Here is a 21,307-nt window from a genome sequence, read left to right on the forward strand (position 1 = left end):
AAGAACCTGTTTTTTGGAATGTTGGATCTAAGGCCTTGTAGCCAGGAAGAATGGCTGTACATATAACTGTTCCATGCTTACCGCATCCTCTGTATTGAACCAAGAATAGAGGATTAAACTGTCTTTTGCACTAACAGTATTTTCTGCGATGTGATGTTCAAACAAAAACTGACACAATGTCATGTGACTTTCAATTATGGAAGCTAAAGCACTACAACGATAATTAAATTATCAGGGATTATTTCACAGTTCTGTTCTCAGGCACACTTCTTTCCCTATTCCAGAATTGTGATATTACTTAATGCAGATAAAAGTTCCCTTTGAACATGGAAGCTTCTGAGGGTTTCAGTCATAATCTGGCATCAGGAAGTCTTAATGATGTTAATAATTAGATATGTATCCAAAACTGCCTGTTGTAATAATCTGCTGCCAACGATCACTGGCACTACCCAGTCCTGTCCTGACAGCCAACCTGCTTTGGTAAAACAAAGATTCCTGGACATTAGACAGGGACCAGCAATGTCTGACCTGTCCTGATAGGACGTGATAAAGGGCCCAGCACTGTCTGACCCATTCTGATTGCCAAGGATCCTAGGATGATATTTAGAGATCAGTACTGCCTTGTCCTGTCCTTGATAATCTGCAGTTAATGACCACTAGATAGTATCAGAAAAAGCATGAAATTTCTTCTTCCTTTGTTGGGAAATCCCCATTATTTTCCTTCGATTGTTTGGAACCCCAAAAAATGGTGCCAGTTTATAAGCCATCATTGGTTTAGAAGCTTAATAAATGATATGTACCTACTGATAGGTTATTTTAAAAAACGTATAAAAAAATGTTTCCCATACCGTAGGGAAGGGGGGGTGTCTTCATATATTTGGTTTTGGGGTGTTACGGTATGCACGTAACACCCGGGAGCGGAAGGAAAACTGGATTTGAACCGTTTTTATTTCATGTTGAGTGTTATGGTCAGGGGCGGACTGACCATTCGAGCATTCGGGCACTGCCCGAGGGCCCGGGGTCAGTAGGGGGCCCCATGAAATGCCCCTGGTACCTTTTATAGGCTTTTTGTGAGTGTGGGCGAGGACATAGGGGCCCCATGATCCCCTATTGCCCGGGGGCCCCATGAGTTGTAAGTCCACCCCTGGTTATGGTTCACTGCAGTGTGGTCCATTGGCACCTACTGTCCATTGGTGTTGGGGCATCAATCTCAATGAATGGCCCTGAAAGCAATGCACCATGAATTGCGGCAAAGCATGATAAAACACACATTACCGCATAGGTGCAAAGCTAGGCTAAAAGAATGGAGGACTATTGAAGCAATTCAGTCTTTTTTGCAGGGACAATATATAGTTACTGCTTTTAAAAACAGAATTTGTATGTGGCAGGAAAAGCTGTTGGTAGTAGAGCTCTGATTCCAGTATAAGAATAGTTTCTCATGCCGGATTGATCTGCAGTCATCAACCAATCACACTATGGGCACCATTTTTTAATTCAACTTGTAAAATCAAAGTGGAGAGTGGGGCTCCTGCGGTCGATGTACTGTAGTCTCTTATGAAAATGTATCTAAATCCCAATACAGATGTACCTCGGATAAAAATTTAATGCGTTCTGCGGGACTTTTCGTATTGCGAAAGATTCGTAAACCAAAGCGTGGTTTCCCATAGGAATGCATTGAAAACCAATTAATCCATTCCAGAGGTCAGAAAAAAGTAAAAACAAAGTCTTTTATCTGTTCAAAACTCTTTATCAAGTGCACTTTAAAGGCATAAATACTGTACAGGGACATGATTAAAAAAAAAATCGTAAATGTATTGAAAACCAATTAATCCGTTCCGGAGGTCAGAAAAAAGTAAAAAAAAGTCTTATCTGTTCAAAACTCTTTATAAAGTGCACTTTAAAGGCATAAATACTGTACAGGGACATGATTAAAAAAAAATCGTAAATGTATTGAAAACCAATGAATCTGTTCCCGGAAGTCAGAAAATCAGAAAAAAGTCTTATCTGTTCAAAACTCTTTATAAAGTGCACTTTAAAGGCATAAATACTGTACAGGGACATAATTAAAAAAAAATTGTAAATGTTTTGAAAACCAATTAATCCGTTCCCGGAGGTCAGAAAATCAGAAAAAAGTCTTATCTGTTCAAAAGTCTTTATAAGGTGCACTTTAAAGGCATAGTACTGTACAGGGACATGATTAAAAAAAAATTTGTAAATACATTGAAAACCAATTAATCTGTTCGTTTTGCGAAAAAACTCGTAAACCGAGGTATTATTTTCAATGGATTTTCATTCGTAAACTGAAAATTACATTAACCGAGGCGTTCGTAAACTGAGGTTCACCTGTACAACTAAATATGTTCTGGTAATGTCACAAACGTTAAGGGCCCATTCATATCTATGTGTTGCGGTAAGGCTCGGTTCGCACTGCTGCGACCCGGTGTTGAGCGACTTCCAGTGCAACTTGGAATTGTGACTTGCTTGAGACTTCAATGCATTTTGGCTTAAAAAAACCCCTCTGAAGTCACAGCTGAGGTTGCAAAGCTACAACTAACCTTTACCGTTTAGCATTGCAGTCTATGGCACTCATGTGGCACCAAAGATGCAGAAAAGTAGTGCAAGAATGATTTTTTTGGTTGCTTCGACTTGAGTCACAGCAATTATGACATCACTCATTGAAATGAATGTATTTAACTTGTCTTGCGATGGTCTGTGTCACAGGTTGCAGCAAGTCGCACCAGAAGTCGCAAAAGCGTGAGCCAGGGCTAAAACTAACTTTACTGCACTTTAACTGCAAAGCAAGTCACAAATGCAACACTCCAGCACACTAGCACAATAGCGGGCAATGCACCGGAACTGTAGCGCACGATAAAGCACCGCATACAAATGGTGCATGTCCGTCTTATCCTGTTCATGCAACATTCCACAGAGATCGATGTGAGCTCTAATCTTTTTTTTAGTATTTCATGTTTTCATTTAAATTAGAGCTAGTGATCCTACTAGCAAGGTGTATCTACAGGCACTTCCTTCATAAGGGTGACAACTCTTACTCAACTCAGCTTCAGGGTTGTCACACTTTTTCTGCACACTTAAGAGTCCATTGTAGCACTCACATGTCCATAGGAAGCTCCTACATAGATACTACAGAATGTTCCCAGTGCAGGGAGCGACAACATCAACAAGGTAAGGCCTCTTTCACACGGGCGTTCCATATGTCCATTTTTTTCATCTGTCCGTTTGCGGCTGAAAAACGGACACCCATGTATTTCTATGGACTAGCGGATGTAAACAGATTATCATTCGTTTACTTCTGTTAATGTCCGTATCCATTAACATCCATTTTTTTGAACGGAAGAAAATCCTGTTTTTTTTTCTTTTAAAAACGGAACAGACGAAAAGAAATGTAAAATGATGAAAAAAAGCTGATGTAAACTGATGAAAAACGGATGTAAACTGATAAAAAAAATGGATGTAAACTGATGGAAAACTGATGAAAAAAACAGATGTAAACTGATGAAAAAAAACAGATGTAAACTGATGAAAAACAAATGTAAACAGATATAAAACAGATGCAAACTGATGAAAAAAGCGGATGTAAACTGATGAAAAACAGATGTAAACTGATGAAAGAAACGGATGTAAACTGATGAAAAACAGATGTAAACTGATGAAAAACAGATGTAAACTGATGAAAAACGGATGTAAACTGATGAAAATTGGATGTAAACTGATGAAAATGGATGTAAACTGATATAAAAAAAAAATGCAAACAGATGTAAAACGGATGTAAACTGATGTAAAAAAAAAGATGTAAACAGATGTAAAACAGATGAAAAAAACGGATGTAAACTGATGAAGAAAACAGATGTAAACTGATGAAGAAAACAGATGTAAACTGATGAAAAACGGATGTAAACCGGATGGAAAACTGATGAAAAAAAACTGATGTAAACTGATGAAAAAAACAGATGTAAACTGATGAAAAAGGGATGTAAACTGATGAAAAACAGATGTAAAATGGATGTAAAACAGATGAAAAAAACGGATGTAAACTGATAAAAAACAGAAGTAAACTGATGAAAAAAACGGATGTAAACTGATGAAAAAAAAACACGGATGTAAACTGATGAAAAACAGATGTAAACTGATGAAAAAAAGCGGATGTAAACAGATGAAAAACAGATGTAAACTGATGAAAATGGATGTAAACTGATGTAAAAAAAAAGATGTAAAACAGATGAAAAAAATGGATGTAAACTGATGAAGAAAACAGATATAAACTGATGAAAAAGGGATGTGAACTGATGAAAAACGGATGGAAAACTGATGAAAAAAACAGATGTAAACTGATGAAAAAAAGCATGTAAACTGATGAAAAATGGTTGTAAACTGATGAAAAACAGATGTAAACTGCTGAAAAATGGATGTAAACTGATGAAAAACAGATATAAAATGGATGTAAAACAGATGAAAAAAACAGGTGTAAACTGATGAAAAAAAAAGTAAACTGATAAAAAAACGGATGTAAACTGATAAAAAACAGATGTAAAACAGATAGAAAATTGATGAAGAAAACAGATGTAAACTGATTAAAAAAAATAGATGTAAACTGATGAAAAACAGATGAAAACTGATGAATAAAACAGATGTAAAACAGATGAAAAAAACTGATGTAAACTGATGAAAAACAGATGAAAACTGATGAAAAAAACGGATGTAAACTGATGAAAAACGGATGTAAACTGATGAAAAACAGATGAAACCTGATGAAAAAAAACGGATGTAAACTGATGAAAAATGGATGTAAACTGATCTATTTCTTTGAAAAAACATAACTGAACTGATGGAAAAAAACAGAATGCCCATGTGAAAGGACCCTAAGAGGCTGTTGATTTCAACTAAGAAAAGAATATACAGGCCTGTGTTTCTTAGCCCCCTTTCACACTTGAGCGTAGCACATTCAGGTGATTTTGAGGCTTTTGTGGTGCAAATTTGCCTATTTTTCACTATTAAAGTCTATGAAGCCAAAAATCACTAGATTCTGCCTGAAAAAAGAGTGTTGAACTACAAGTGATTGGGCTCTCAGGTGAGATTCGTATAGTTGAGCGCTACGCAGGGAACAAACACTCAGGTGTGAACGAGGGCTTATCGCTCTCTACAAAAAGTATTATTTTGAGAGCGCTTAAAGCAGGATTAAACAGAAAAGCAAACATTTCTTATCTTGCAGCTTAACCTTTCTTAGAGGTGATGGCTGCACTAAAGTTCTTTTTTAGGCTTTTTTGCTTCGATTTTCATCTGGTGATTCAGCCAGTAAGTCTGCTGTTTTTTCAACAGAACATGCTCCCCAGCAGAATGTATCAGCTTACAGAGATGAGACAAAGCCAGGGGCGGACTGACCATTTGGAAACTCGGGCACTGCCCGAGGGCCCGGGGTCAGTAGGGGGCCCCATGAGATGCCCCTTGTACCTTTTTCATAGGCTTTTTTGAGTTCGGGTAAGGACACACGGGCCCCATGATCCCCTATTGCCTGGGGAGTCCATGAGTTGTCAGCTCGCCCCAGGACAAAGCATTTAACATTGACGGAGGTGCTTACAATGATCAGCTTTAATTTATATATATAAAACCCAAAAGGCAAAAACAGCAACTGATTATAAAGTGTTAGCTGGTGTTTGTCTTCAGCGTGTTAGTATGTTTAAATCTGCTAATATATTTAACACTCCTCTCCCTCCAAACCGATAATGCTGCTGTCCAAAGAAGTCCCCCTGTGCTCCTTCATCCAGAGTGGGGGCACTCTTATATAGGAGGTTTGTCACTGGCCAGATCACCAGATGAATATAAAGGCAGAAAAGCCTAAAAAAGAAAGAAAAGGAATGCAGCCACCACGTCTAATGATGGGTAAGCTGCAAAATATGACATTTTTTGTTTTAGGTTTAATACGGCTTTAATTCCTCACACACGTCATTAAATGATCGATTTCTTTTCCGTTTCATTTCTTCTGATAGGAATCTAAAAATCTATAGCGGACAACCATATCAATCGCTGTGCTACGCACCATAAACTGGATTTCGATTGATAGTTACAGTAGTTGTAAACCCTTACATATACCCACTGAAGTGACCGGCCTCAGGCGATACACAGAGATGAAACAAATCCTCCTGCATAAGTTGTACCTGTTTATCTGCAGTATTCTCTTCTCTATATCCATTCAAAGTGCTAAAGTAACAAAGCTGGTCTGAGAGTTGAGAAAACAGGGGGCGGGGATCTGAAATTACACTCTGCAGAGCTCAGTAAGCATAGTTCTGTGAGCTGATTGGAGGGAAGAGACACACCCCCTCCACACAGCTCACAGGAACAGAGCTGAGGCTGTCAATCATAGCCTGTGTCCACCATTTTTTTTCTTGATGTCAGGAAAACTTGTTAGAAGTGATTCATGTCGATAGCAGAGGAAAGAGGCAGCAGACAGAAATGAAACTTAGTGATCCTAATCAGGGGCGGACTGACAACTCATGAGGCCCCCGAGCAGTAGGGGATCATGGGGCCCCTGTGTCCTCGCCCACACTCAAACCACACCCAAAAAAGCCTGTGAAAGGTACCAGGGGCATCTCATGGGGCCCCCTACTGACCCCGGGCCCTCGGGCAATGCCCGAGTGCTCGAATGGTCAGTCCGCCCCTGATCCTAATTGAAAAAAGTACACACTATAGCGGGATATGCTTTGTTCATAATTCATGTCCGAGGTTCACAACCACTTTAAGACACGATCGGAACTAACGATTGTAACTTATCAGCTGCATTTCTGTTTCCACCATGTAATCTTATAATCTGATCGATTGATTCATGATCGTAATTATGAACAAATCATCTCAGTGCTTAATAAAAATGCAAAACGATAGATCAGATTGGATCAAAATGAGTCAACCAGCCAGGACAGAAAATGATCAAAGTCTAGTCTAAATCGATCAGAAATGAAGTTACAACGATCAATTGGATGGTAAAATTGAAGCATGTATGGCCACCATTGGACACACCTATGCACTCACATACGCAGTAAAAATATTGGTAAAAATGAATAATGCATTAACCTGATATCTAGAGCTGCAGTGCATGTAAAACACATAGAACTGAAACCATGTGCATGATGCACAGTGCTATATTAAAGTGTTACTAAACCCACAACAGTACAATCAGTCTGTGTATGCAGTAAAGCATGCTTGTTATACTCACTGTGGAACCTAAGGGGTTAATACTCTGTATTGTGTAAAAAGGCTGTTTGATCCTGTCTCCTCTGATCCTCCCCTTCTTCTACTGTCCCCAATCCATCTACCATAGTACAGAGCAGCAGTGGCAAGTCTGCACATGCTCAGTTTGGTGTCTATTGCTAGAGTTTTTTTGGGAGAGTGCATGTGATCGGTACAGGGCCAATCAGCTTTGTCCAGACAGAGGATAAGGGGTCATACAGCTTCAAAGGACTGTCAGAGGAGAATTAAAACTCCTCCAAGATTAACCAGTGGCAAATGATAGAAGCCACAAGACTGCTGATGAGAAAAGTTATTTAGCAGTTTATATTTACTAAAATAACTGCATTTCTGTGTTGTGTGTACTGTGGGAGATTAGATATAGTGAATGCAGGGTCCGAGGAGACCAGATATAGTGAATGCAGGGTCCGAGGAGACCAGATATAGTGAATGCAGGGTCCGAGGAGACCGGATATAGTGAATGCAGGGTCCGGGGAGACCAGATATAGTGAATGCAGGGTCCGGGGAGACCGGATATAGTGAATGCAGGGTCCGGGGAGACCGGATATAGTGAATTCAGGGACCGGGGAGACCAGATATAGTGAATGCAGGGTCCGGGGAGATCGGATATAGTGAATTCAGGGTCCGGGGAGACCAGATATAGTGAATGCAGGTTCCGGGGAGATCGGATATAGTGAATGCAGGGTCCGGGGAGACCGGATATAGTGAATGCAGGGTCCGGGGAGACCAGATATAGTGAATGCAGGGTCCGGGGAGACCAGATATAGTGAATGCAGGGTCCGGGGAGACCAGATATAGTGAATGCAGGGTCCGGGAAGACCAGATATAGTGAATGCAGGGTCCTGGGAGACCAGATATAGTGAATGCAGGGTCCGGGGAGACCAGATATAGTGAATGCAGAGTCTGGGGAGACCGGATATAGTGAATGCAGGGTCCTGGGAGACCAGATATAGTGAATGCAGGGTCCTGGGAGAGCGGATATAGTGAATATTGGGTCCTGGGAGACCAGATATAGTGAATACAGGGTCTGGGGAGACCGGATATAGTGAATGCAGGATGCGGGGAGACCAGATATAGTGAAGGCAGGGTCCGGGGAGATCAGATATAGTGAATGCATGGTCTGGGAAGACCAGATATAGTGAATGCAGGGTCCGGGGAGACCGGATATAGTGGATGCAGGGTCCTGGGAGACCGGCTGTAGTGAATGCAGGGTCCAGGGAGACCAGATATAGTGAACGCAGGGTCCGGGGAGAGTGGATATAGTGAATGCAGGGTCCGGGGACACCAGATATAGTGAATGCAGGGTCCGGGGACACCAGATATAGTGAATGCAGGGTCCTGGGAGACCAGATATAGTGAATGCAGGGTCCGGGGAGACCAGATATAATGAATGCAGGACCCGGGGAGACCAGATATAGTGAATGCAGGGTGCGGGGAGACCGGATATAGTGAATGCAGGGTCCTGGGAGACCGGATATAGTGAATGCAGGGTCCGGGGAGACCAGATATAGTGAATGCAGGGTCCGGGGAGACCGGATATAGTGAATGCAGAGTCCGGGGAGACCAGATATAGTGAATGCAGGGTCCTGGGAGACCGGATATAGTGAATGTAGGGTCCGGGGAGACCGGATATAGTGAATGCAGGGTTCTGGCAGACCAGATATAGTGAATGCAGGGTCCTGGGAGACCGGATATAGTGAATGTAGGGTCCGGGGAGACCGGATATAGTGAATGCAGGGTTCTGGCAGACCAGATATAGTGAATGTAGGGTCCAGGGAGACCGGATATAGTGAATGCAGGGTTCTGGCAGACCAGATATAGTGAATGCAGGGTCCTGGGAGACCGGATATAGTGAATGTAGGGTCCGGGGAGACCGGATATAGTGAATGCAGGGTTCTGGCAGACCAGATATAGTGAATGCAGGGTTCCGGGGTTTAGTAACACTTTCATGTAAATATAATAAGACTAAATAGGATGGCAAATAATGAACATCATATAAAAATGTGCCTATTAAAGTGCACTATTGTACTACAGGTGAATTTCTATATGTCGTTCATATACACAGTGAACATCACACATCTGTCTACAGACAGCCAATGCAGAATGGTTCTATGGAAGTCTCTCTGGAGCCGGTGTACGAATAGTTAAACTGCTGCCATTAAAGGCCACTTAGGTCCTGCGTATCCCATCCACTAAGTATACACGTATTTCCTGTGTTCTCCAAAGTCGGTATCCATTTACTTGTGGTTATACCACAGACGTTATATTAATATGCAAAAGCATGACATAACGTGGGTAAATGTTTTTTACTTTTTTTTTTCGTGTAGGAAAGTGCGTCCAACACTGTAATGAGTGTGAACGATCGTAAGCACCAGTTATGTAGACGGTACGGCATTCCTAACAGTGGGCAATCACATTCAGTCTTTCCTTCTGAGAGGCTGAACTGGACTCTGATTGGTTGGGATTTGGCGACAGAACTTTGTAATACTCTGCCGTCGCTGCAGCAGTCCAGATTTTCCCCCGGGGCGTTACACAGTTTTTCTCTTCCTTTTCCAAAGTGCTGGTTGAAAATATTGGTTTGTGTGTTAGGAGGTCAGCTATGTATAGTATTAGCACATGATTAATGGGGTGTTTCCGAGCTCCTTCAGTAAACCCGTGTAAAGGGCAGCCATGATGTGCTAAATCGTGTAACCCCTAGCCCTAGTGCACACAGGCGCTTGGGGCGTACAATTCGGGGGTGTTCCCTTACCCCGGAGTCACAGGTGCTGCATACAGCCGTGTATAGGAATCGATGTATGTATGTGGGTGCGAGGTACTTGCTTAAACCTAGCCTAAATATTTATGTCCCTGGATGCAGAAATTCTGGGGTCTTACTATATGTAGTGCGACCATATACCTATGTACAGCCATTGATTCCTATCGCCGGCTGTGCGCAGCACCTGTGGCTCCTGGGTAGGAAAATACGTCCAAATTTTACATTGTACAGACCAAGGTGCATGAGACCATAGAAATCACATTTCACTTTCCCAAAAAGCATATCTAAGAGGCACTGGGACTTCAAATTTTCACTCTTTCGGAGTAATAACTCATTCGTTGAGCTCACTGGCTCCAGCTAGGCTGTTGGCATTAAACAAGGATCCCCTCCAGTGGGTACCAAGAAAGTCACTCAAAGCAAAAAAAATACTTGAGGAATGTCATGCCAAAAGGGTAAAGAATCCTATATGTTTTAATGGTTCTTTAGAAACACTCACAATCAACGCGTTTCAGGGGCTCACGGTATGCTCTTCATCAGGGCTCACCTAAAGCGGAGTTCCACTCACGCTGTCAAAAAATAAAAGTCAGCAGCTACAAAAACTGTAGCTGCTGACTTTTAAAAAACAGCCACTTACCTGCCCCTCGGTCCCGCGGTGTGTCCCCCGCAGTCCGTTTCACCGGCCGTCCTGTATTCCAGGAGGCCGGCATCTTCAGTGTGGGCACCCGGCTGTGACTGCTTGTGGCTTTACAGCCGGGTACCCACTGCACATGCGGTAGTGCTGGGCTTCATGAATGGTCCTGTAGTTTTCTGGGACTTGTCACGTGTCCCAAAAGACTACAGGGAGTCTATAATTCCCCTAGCACACAGGGAATCTAGCCCTCTGCCCCCAATCCTGGCTTTTTAGGGGCACAAGTACTGGATGGAGCTGAGTGCTACTTGCTTTTAAGGCCTTATGTGTTCAGGAATGAATGCCTGGAACACAAGTATTCTATGTTCCGGACATTCATCCCTGAATGCATAAGGTCCTAACCTCAGTTGGCTGTCACAGTGATCATGGGATTGTAAACAGTGGCTGAGAGCTGTTCATGACAGCGTGGTCACTGTGCAAGGAGCAGTAAGTGAACACACACATATATATACTATATTGCCAAAAGTATTGGGACACCTGCCTTTACACACACATGAACTTTAATGGCATCCCAGTCTTAGTCCGTAGGGTTCAGTATTGGATTGGCCCGCCCTTTGCAGCTTCAACTCTTCTGGGAAGGCTTTCCACAAGGTTTAGGCATGTGTCCATGGGAAGGTTTGACCATTCTTCCAGAAGCGCAATTGTGAGGTCAGCCACTGATGTCAAACGAGAAGGCCTGGCTCGCAGTCTTTGATTCATCCCAAAGGTGTTCAGTCGGGTTGAAGTCAGGATTCTGTGCAGGCCAGTCAAGTTCCTCCACCCCAAACTCGCTCCCCCATGTCTTTTTGGACCTTGCTTTGTGCACTGGTGCGCAGTCATGTTGGAACAGGAAGGGGCCATCCCCAAACTGATCCCACAAAGTTGGGAGCATGAAATTGTCCAAAATGTCTTGGTATGCTGACGCCTTAAGAGTTCCCTTCACTGGAACTAAGGGGCCAAGCCCAATCCCTGAAAAACAACCCCACACCATAATCCTCCCTCCACCAAACTTTACACTTGGCACAATGCAGTCAGGCAAGTACCGTTCTCTAGGCAACTGCCAAACTCAGACATGTCCACCGGATTGCCAGACAGAGAAGGGTGATTGGTCACTCCAGAGAACACGTCTCCACTGCTCTAGAGTCCAGTGGTGGTGTGTTTTGCACCACGGCATCTGATGCTTTGCATTGCACTTGGTGATGTAAGGCTTGGATGCAGCTGCTCGGCCATGGAAACCCATTACATGAAGCTCTCTATGCACTGTTGTTGTGCTAATTTGAAGGCCACACAAAGTTTGGAGGTCTTTAGCTATTGACTCTGCAGACAGTTGGCGACTTCTTTGCACTTTGTGCTTCAGCATGCGCTGACCCCGCTCTGTCATTTTCCGTGGCCTACCACTTGTGGCTGAGTTGCTGTTGTTCCCAGTTGCTTCCACTTTGTTATAATACCACTAACAGTTGAGCGTGGAATATTTAGTAGTAAGGAAATGTCACGGATGGACTTATTGCACAGGTGACAACCTATCACGGGACCACGCTTGGAGTCACTGAGCTCCCGAGAGCGACCCATTCTTTCACCAATGTTTGTAGAAGCAGTCTGCATGACTAGGTGCTTGATTTTGTACACCTGTGGCCATGGAGGTGATTGGAACACGTGAATCCATTGATCTGGGGGGGTATCCCAATACTTTTGGCAATATAGTGTATATTATATACTGCCAGCATTAAGGGGTTACCATGCTAATATAATTACAATAATCATCCTGTTTTAAAGCTGCAAATTACCTGATGATCCTGCCATGAAAATCCTTGTTTGGGGCCTTGCTTTTATAGGGTGCAATCAGGGTATATAGGGTGTCCCTGTCTCCCACTTGTATTCCAGGATTGTAACCTTGTCACAGGGGATGCAGAATAATAACGGGCATTTTATTACATATATTACAAAGGCATGCTCCTAGATTGTAAGCTCGAAAGAGCAGGGCCCTCGATCCCCTCATGTTTTGCATTGTATTGGTATTGTTCTGTCACATGTTCTGTCCCCCTTTGTAATGTACAGCGCTGAGCGAACCATTGGGGCTTTATAAATACTGTATAATAATAATAATAATAATCATGCAATCCGCCCTGAGAAATAACATATAGCCATTGCTGGCATGTATGCATGTAGAAGGGAGGTATCTGCAAACTGGCTGCAGGGGATCAGTGCCAACAGATTTGATGATACACATTTCTTTAGCGAGCTATATGTCATTTAATATGGGTTGACATCGGGGGCGTCCCTAGGGTTGGTGTCACCCGGTGCGATAACACTTGGTGACACCCCCTCGGACGATCCCCGCAGAATGGATCAGATCTGTGGATTGAGCATAATGGATCGGACTCCGATCCATTATGCTCACTCCGCAGATCCCATCCATTGGAGTCCAATTCATTATGCTCCCCAATTCGCAGATCCCATCCATTCTGCTGGGATAGTCAGCATGCAACCTATACGGGGTGACACCAGACCCGCTCCACGAAAAGGTAAGTTGTAAAGAAAGCCGACGATCCCCGCAGGATGGATTGGAGGAATCGTCGGCTTGCTTTACAACTTACCTTTTTGTGGAGCGGGTCTGGTGTCACCCCGTGGGGTCGGTGTCACCCGGTGCGGTCTGCACCTCAGAACGCCCCTGGTTGACATGTACAATCACAGCAAAAACTCATATTGTGATATCATTGGACAAGTTTCAGCGCAAACTTGGAATCGAATGTAAGTTCAGTGGCCATCTTGCTCGCCCTTTCACCTCGTTCATGTTTGTCTGTATTTGTAAAGCGTTATCGAAACATGGAAGATATTTACATAATTGGCGCCCTTGTTTAGAAAACAGATGGAAAGCAGCGCTACAGATTACAAGTGATTTTAGGACAAGTTTGGCGTGTTTGCCCAACACGGGGCAGTTAACGAGCTTCCGCGGGTGAAAGCAGGCCACGTTACACAATCCTAAAGTGAGCTTATAAATACATTGGAGTCATAAAATGGAAACAGCTTGGTGTCATTAAAGCAGATTCTCTCCGTTCACCAAGGTCCCTTGCAGACAGGGCTCTATAGAAGCAATGCGTTTTAGTACACCTGGGAGGGACGGGTGCAGCATCCAGCGTCCCCGCTGCCGGAAACTTGCAAAAGTCTATGGCAACTGCGGCTAACCGGGGCTGAACACAGGATCGGGTGCAGGGGCGGACTGACAACTCATGGGGCCCCCGGGCAATAGGGGATCATGGGGCCCCTGTGTCCTTGCCCAAACTCAAAAAAGTCTATGAAAAAGGTACCAGGGGCATCTCATGGGGCCCCCTACTGACCCCGGGCCCTCGGGCAGTGCCTGAGTTTCCAAATGGTCAGTCCGCCCCTGATCGGGTGGTACGGGTGTTTAGGACCCTGTGCATTGTGGGATGTACATCCAGGAACATGTGTTAGCCTGTGTGCGTTTTAGCGTGCAGGCTGGTGTCAACGAGACCCAAGAGAGATGACACATTGTGCTTGGGTATTCCAGTGACCAGGATTTCAGTCTATTTTGGTGTGCTATGTACTAAACAAGTCACACACAGACTTTGTTACACTGTGAGAGCTCAGCAACGCATACCAGCAATCATGTTGTCTAAGGGAATAACTAAGAAGTCACCTGTATTAGGCTGCTTTGGAGGAGTTTTTGAAGAGCTGAGGAGTTTTTGAAGCGCTTTTGCGTTAAAAAAGCTCAAGAAAAATGCTTCCCTATGTATGTCTATGTATGATTTCACACTGGCTTCTGTTGCGGTATAAAAACTCCTAGCATCTTTGGAGCATGTTTGTTCAGTTAACCATTTGCCCTCCTGAGGATTTACCCCCCTTCCCGACCAGGCCATTTTTTGCATTACGGCGCTGCGTTATTTTAACTGACAGTTGCGCAGTCATTCAATGCTGCACCCAAACAAAATTTGCATTCTTTTTTCCCCACAAATTGAGGTTTCTTTCAATTATTTGGTATTTGATTGCCCTGCGTTTTTTATTTTTTGCGCTATAAAAAAAAAAGACCAACAAGTTTGAGAAAAAAAAACAATATTTTTGACTTTTTGCTATTAAACAAAATTAAAAAAATCAAATTCTGTTATAAATTTAGGCAAAACATCTAAAGAAAAATCCCAATATGTGTAAATTAATTTGTTTATGTGAAAGTTATATCATTTACAAATGGCGGTATATATACTGGGATTTTTTTGTTTTAGTTTTTATTTTGACTAGTAATGGCGGCGATCAGCGACTAATAGTAGGACTGCAGCGGCATTCTGACACTGGGGGGGAACTGACTTGGTGTCACTGACATCCCCAGTGACACCAATACAGTGATCAGTGCTAAAAAAAGCACTGACACTGTACTAATGGCACTGGGCAGGAAGGGGTTAACATGAGGGGCGATCAAAGGATTAACTGTGTGCTGGGAGTATTTTACTATGGGGCTGTGTCTGTGTGCTTCACTGTAAGCACACTGCTTTGGATGGCTGTGCTGTGCACAGCCATCCAAAGCAGTGTGCCCAAGCTGACAGGGAAGCTGACAGGGAGGAGAACTGTTAGTAAACAAAACAGTCGGAGATCCTCGGAAATCACTGGGCGCCAGCGAGTAATCACTGGCCAGAATCCGGTGATTGACAGCCTCAGCCGCTATTTTTCTCTACCCGGAAATGCAAAAACACGTATATATACGTGATTTTGCAAACCCGGGCCACCCTGTAGCAGTATTTCTGCTATAGGGCGGTCAGTAAGTGGTTAAATAAAAGCTCCAACATGCCTCTTCCCATTGAAATCAATGGAAAACGCCTGAAAAACGCTTGAAAAGGTCCTCAAAAATGCCTTTGAGAAGCGTTTTTGGTGCAGTTTTTAAGTCATGTGTCCTTTAAAAAACATTCAGAAAGCATGGCAAAAGCGCGGTAAAACACCTATACGTTTTTGTGGCACATCAGTGTGAAAGTAGCCTCAAAGTGATGCTAAATGATACCCAACGATATGCTGGTAGGTTAATTGGATCCAGGGGCAGACTGACCATTTGGGAACTCGGGCACTGCCCGAGGGCCTGGGGTCAGTAGGGGGCCCCATGAGATGCCCCTGGTACCTTTCATAGGCTTTTTTGGGTGTAGCTTGAGTGTGGGCAAGGACACAGGGGCCCCATGATCCCCTATTGCCTGGGGGCTCCATGAGTTGTCAGTCCGTCCCTGATTGGCTCCTGTCTAAATTGGCCCTAGTATGTGTATGTATGAATGTGAGTTAGGGACCTTAGATTGTACGCCCCTTGAGGGTTAGGGACTGATGTGAATGTACAATATATATGTAAAGTGCTATGTAAATTGACGGCAAAATATAAGTACCTGAAATAAATAAAATAATGAATAAATCCTTTTTCTCCAAAAACAATCCATAGACATCCACTACCTAACGGCTCTGTAATCTGTATTTCATTAAATTGTTTCCTACTGTGTTATCCTGCCTCCTTGCAACATCCTCCATGAGTTCTTGAACCTATCCCTCTTCCCCCTTCACTTCCATTTGTTTGAAATGAGCTGTATGTTATTACTTATTTCAGGTACTTATATAGCGCCGTCAATTTACGCAGCACTTTACATATATATTGTACATCACATCAGTCCCTAACCCTCAAGGGGTGTACAATCTAAGGTCCCTAACTTACATTCATACATACACATACTAGGGACAATTTAGACAGGATCCAATTAACCTAGCAGCATGTCTTTGGAGTGTGGGAGGAAACTGGAGTACCTGGAGGAAACCCACACAGGCACAGGGAGAACATGCAGACTCCAGGCAGGTGGTGCCATAGCTGGGATTTGAACAAATGACCCTAATACTGCCAGGCAGAAGTGCTAATCATTTAGCCACTGTGCATGTTAGTTACAATCATGTGCACTGCTCTATGTAAACTACAAATCCTTACTTAGTCCATGTTGGGAGCGAACAAGAAAGGGTAGCTATGGTTTTTCATACAGTGGGACCGTGGAGAGTGAACATAGCCACCCTCTAACACGAAGTCGGACCACAGCAAAAAAAAAAAGTAATTTGGAGTTTTGGAGGAGGCTGAAGTCAATAGAAGGGACTGTTTTGAGTTAAGAATATGTACTTGAATAGAATTTAGACCCCGTTCAAGCTTGATCGTTTTTCAGCTTGACGTTCGATGCTCAAAAACGCTCAACAAATAAGTTCCCATTATTTCCAATGGCCCCTATTCACACTTGAACGTTCTGTCGCCTGTAGTAAAATGCCTGTCGCTGAAAAAAGTACTTGCCCTACTTTTCAGGCAGATTTCAGCATTTTGTCCCCATAGACTTGAATGGAAAACGCCTGAACAGTGAGAGAGCGTTTTTTTAATGTGTTTTTTACATGCGTTTTCAGCTAAAACTGCAGCTATTTCTATTGGCCACAGCAAAAATGTCTAAATGAAAAAACGCCTTAAAAAAGCCTATAATATTTGCAAATCTGCTGAAAAAAACGCTTGAAAAAAACGCCTGAAAAATGTTCAGCTCAATGTGAATGAACTTTAAACTTCACATTTAAAGGGGAGCCTTGGCTACAGTAGGGAAAACTTCCAACATTTCTTTAAAGTAGCATTCAACTCTAAAAATAAATAATTGCTAGGAGGTAGAGATTTTTGGCAGAAGATGCAGGCAAAGTCTCTTCTGCCAAAAAAACGTCCTCGTATTTCTTGTAGCAGATTTTTATGTTCTGGGTATAATGTAGGGTGCACGCTCTGTGAATTGTACACCCTTGGCTTATTGCAGATGCCAAGAATGTTCCAGGTGCCAGGGTAGATGGAACTCCTGTGCACACATGCACCAAAGTTACATAGTCAATGGCAGGACGATGGATGAAGAGCATGCCTGGGACATGGTGGTGGTCATGGACGGAGCGAGGGACAAAGCCTGCATAGCACAGCGCTGGAGAAGAACACACTTGTAAGTTCATCATAGTATGTAAGCATGCAGTGAGCATTATGGCAAAAGCCCACCACTAATCACTTTAGGTCTTGGATTAAGCCCCCATGTACACGGGACACTTCTGAACGATGGAAACTGACTGCTGGAAAACGCAGGTTAAAAACATCTGTTTAGCTGCGTTTGCATAACGCATTTATGTGCGTTTGCATTTAGAAGCGTTTTTTAAAGATAAGCACAGGAGAACCTCCCAAATGCCCAGAATGCACTGAAAAGTGGTAAATTATTAACTATTTCAGACTGTTTCAGAGAAATACAGAGAGTAGAAGCAGAGACAGCAGTACGTGCTGACATTAGCTAGGTGTGAGTGGCTCATTAACATTTCTTATATTTCCAAGGGCGGGAAAGGTGTCTGGTGGAGGGAGTCATTAAGGTCACCTGGCAGGGGGTCTTAACATATCTTTTGTTTCCAAGGGTGGGAGAGGTCTGAGGTGTGAATTGGTCATTACAATGTGTGACAAGCTTGGTAGGAACATCCTGTGTTCAGTGTTTTGTCCATCTGAGTACCTTGAAAACACTTTGCATGCATTTTCCATGATGAAAAAAGGCTCTGGACAGCATCGGGAAATGGAAGAGTTAAAAAAAAAAATTTAAGATGCAAATGCTTATAAACTCGATTTGCCGCGTTTAGCTGCGGTTACAAGCGTTTTGTGTTTGAAACGCTGATAAAATCGACTGCTGAAAGCAAGTTTTCTGCGTTCAAAAAAACAACTGTAAACTCAAATGCCTGTAAATTACTGTAAACGAAGATGTGTACATGGACACATAGGAAAACATTAGGGTGAGTTCAGGGGCTGCTGCAAAAAACGCAGAAAAGCTCCTAAACATATCAGCTGCAGTGTACATGAGCCCATAGAAGGGAATTGTTGAAGCACCTGTCTGTGTCCCATTGGAGAGTTTTCTTCATTTCCAATCTGGAGACACAACAGGATATAAAAGGAGATCTCTCCAAAGCAAGGGGAACCCCTCTCTGGAACTAGTTGTCACTGGAACAAGCAATTCACAGGCTTTCATTAGTTGCTCCTTGTCTTTCAATCAAAGATTTGCCTTTCTTCTGCTCAGTCTGTCCTAATTTCACTGCCCCGCTATCCGGTTGTTGGGTGTCTCTTTTCCCTAGTAGGGTTCTGTGCAGGGGCGGACTGACCATTTGGAAACTCGGGCACTGCCCGAGGGCCCGGGGTCAGTAGGGGGCCCCATGAGATGCCCCTGATACCTGTATTGAACTGTATTGTTGCTGTATTGTCTCCCGTTATATTGTAAAGTGCTGAGCAAACTGTTGGCGCTATATAAATCCTGTATAATAATAATAATAATATATAAATCCTGTATAATAATAATATATAAATCCTGTATAATAATAATAATATATAAATCCTGTATAATAATAATAATAATATATAAATCCTGTATAATAATAATATATAAATCCTGAATAATAATAATAATAATAATTTTAATAATAATAATAATGTAGTGCTACTGTAAGTCTCAATGACAATGGTCACAAGGACAAATAGAAAAAGATAATCTCCCCAGTGGGGACACAGACAGCAATACAAATTCTATTCCATGCAAAACTACACAGTGGTTGGTATATTCTGCTAACCTGTCCAAGCCAATCCAAAACAAATATGAGAGTGTTGGGCAACATTCGACCTCATCTTCTCCGATGCATCCTAATGCTTGTTACCTTGGTAACCCTAGGAGGTTAGGTTGTGGGAGAGCTACTTTTGACATCTGAAAGCCGTGTTTCCATGGCGATTCACAGAGGTGTAACTGACATCTTCCCTAATCAGTGATGTTTCCATGCTGGCTTTAAGGCTGGCCATAGGTGATTGAGAGCTGATTGAAAAAAAAAAGAACGGATTTCCCCATCCACACTAGTGAGGTGGATGGAGGAATCCTGCCCTCTGTGTGTGACGATCGTGGCGTCAGACCCCCAGCCCTTCTCACCAACTCATGACCGAAGGCCTAGCCAGTCTAAAACCGCGCTGTCAAGTGCATAACAATGCCACGCTCAGCTGCACCCGCACAAAGATTTTCCAGCTAACGGACCACAATCTATGTACCTGCCACCTGAAAGCGATTGTTACTGGGTCAGGTTAATTATGCAATTAACCCTTCACACTGCCACCACCGCCTTTTTGTAGAGAAAAGGAGGAAACTCGCCAATATTAGCAATAACACTATGATGTTTGAATAATTGTCTGTATACCACTGTCACCACAGGCAGAGGTTTAAAACACACAAGAGCTTTAGAAACAGTTCAACACTTTTCAGAAAATAAGATTTATTACTAAAAAGGTCAAAATGGTGCAATAAATGTATTTACAGAAAAAGATGTAGCCAATATATATATATATAAATACAGAGAGCAATAACACAGCAAAGAGATAACAGAAAGAAGTTTAGAGAGGTAGAGTACTTGCCAAAAGTCCTGGGTTAAGCAGATCAAGTTTCAGAGCAAAAGGGTACCGTCTCCCAAGTTAGTTCTGATGTTAAAAGGGAGATTTCTTCAACTTCTTTCTCCAAACCAAACAGCCTTTTACTAGGAACTCAGCAGGGTGTCTCCTTACAGCAGAGAACCAATCGCCTCATTTGGGGAGGGGTGTTGTAGGCGGGGATCTCAGGCTATGACCAAATCCCTCGCAAGTTATACCATGGGCAATAACCTTCCCTAGGTATATGTAACATTCTATCCACGGGTAGATTAATATGCAGAATCATCTGCTGAACGTCTAGATATCAAACATGCCATTTTTTACTATTCCAGCTAGAACTATATGGCTTTCTGCTCTCCTGTAGACTTCAGCTAGGGGTGTAAGATATCAGACGACTCGCATTAAACTGAGCTATCCGAATATATGCTTGGTTTCCTGGTAATTATTTCCCATCTCCAGATATAAAATTATATGGAAAAGTGGGTTTTAAATGTGAGGTCTGTTTTACGGCTAGCTGGAATGTCTTTGAAGCCCAGTGAAGGACTGGTTTATGGCTTTACGATTATCTCAGATTGAGAAGCTAACAAACACCTGGGTACCAGCTAATTTGGGATTTATAACCATGAAGCTGTTCCGCTGTGCCTGATTGCCTGAGCACTTCTGAACCCAGCATACAGGGACCACGTGTCACTTACAGAGAGGGAGGGGGGATTGGAGGTAGAGTGATACAAGATGGAGGATCCCTAGCAAGATGGATGACCACCTCCATCTCTGTGTGCACAATTGCTACACTGTGCTATTGTATTTTGTCAGTGGGGACTCCTCTGTTGTTAGAATACACTAATCAACACGTCAGACAGTTGGCTGCAACCACTGATCAAATGAAAACATTCCAACAGTCCTGTTTGACTGACTTCTGTCATTTGGAAACGACCATAAATGGATTGAAAGTCAACTGGTCCCTGCTGAACTGACTTTTGATCTATCTATGGCCAGCTTAACTCTGCAGTGTTTTGCCTGCTAGTGATGGACCAGTGATTGAGCAACATCATGCTTGTTCAGCCAACGAAGGAGCCACATTATAGTTAAAGGTTTCTCAACTTGCAATGATAATGATGTTTGCACGTTGTCACCGGAGACAAGATTGCCAGTGTAACATGGTCCCGAAGCTGTTATTAAAACA

At 42.9% G+C, this 21,307-nt stretch overlaps 1 protein-coding gene across 1 annotated transcript in view; it reads left to right on the forward strand.

The window, feature by feature from the left end:
• The window catches only part of ADCY9 (adenylate cyclase 9), a 186,073-nt gene that overhangs the window by 2,556 nt on the left and 162,210 nt on the right, over positions 1-21,307 (forward strand). The window lies entirely within an intron of this gene.

This window comes from Staurois parvus, unplaced genomic scaffold (genome assembly GCF_062004578.1).
Source record: "Staurois parvus isolate SC_StPar_1 unplaced genomic scaffold, SC_StPar_1.0 ptg000018l, whole genome shotgun sequence".
NCBI classification, from domain to species: domain Eukaryota; kingdom Metazoa; phylum Chordata; class Amphibia; order Anura; family Ranidae; genus Staurois; species Staurois parvus.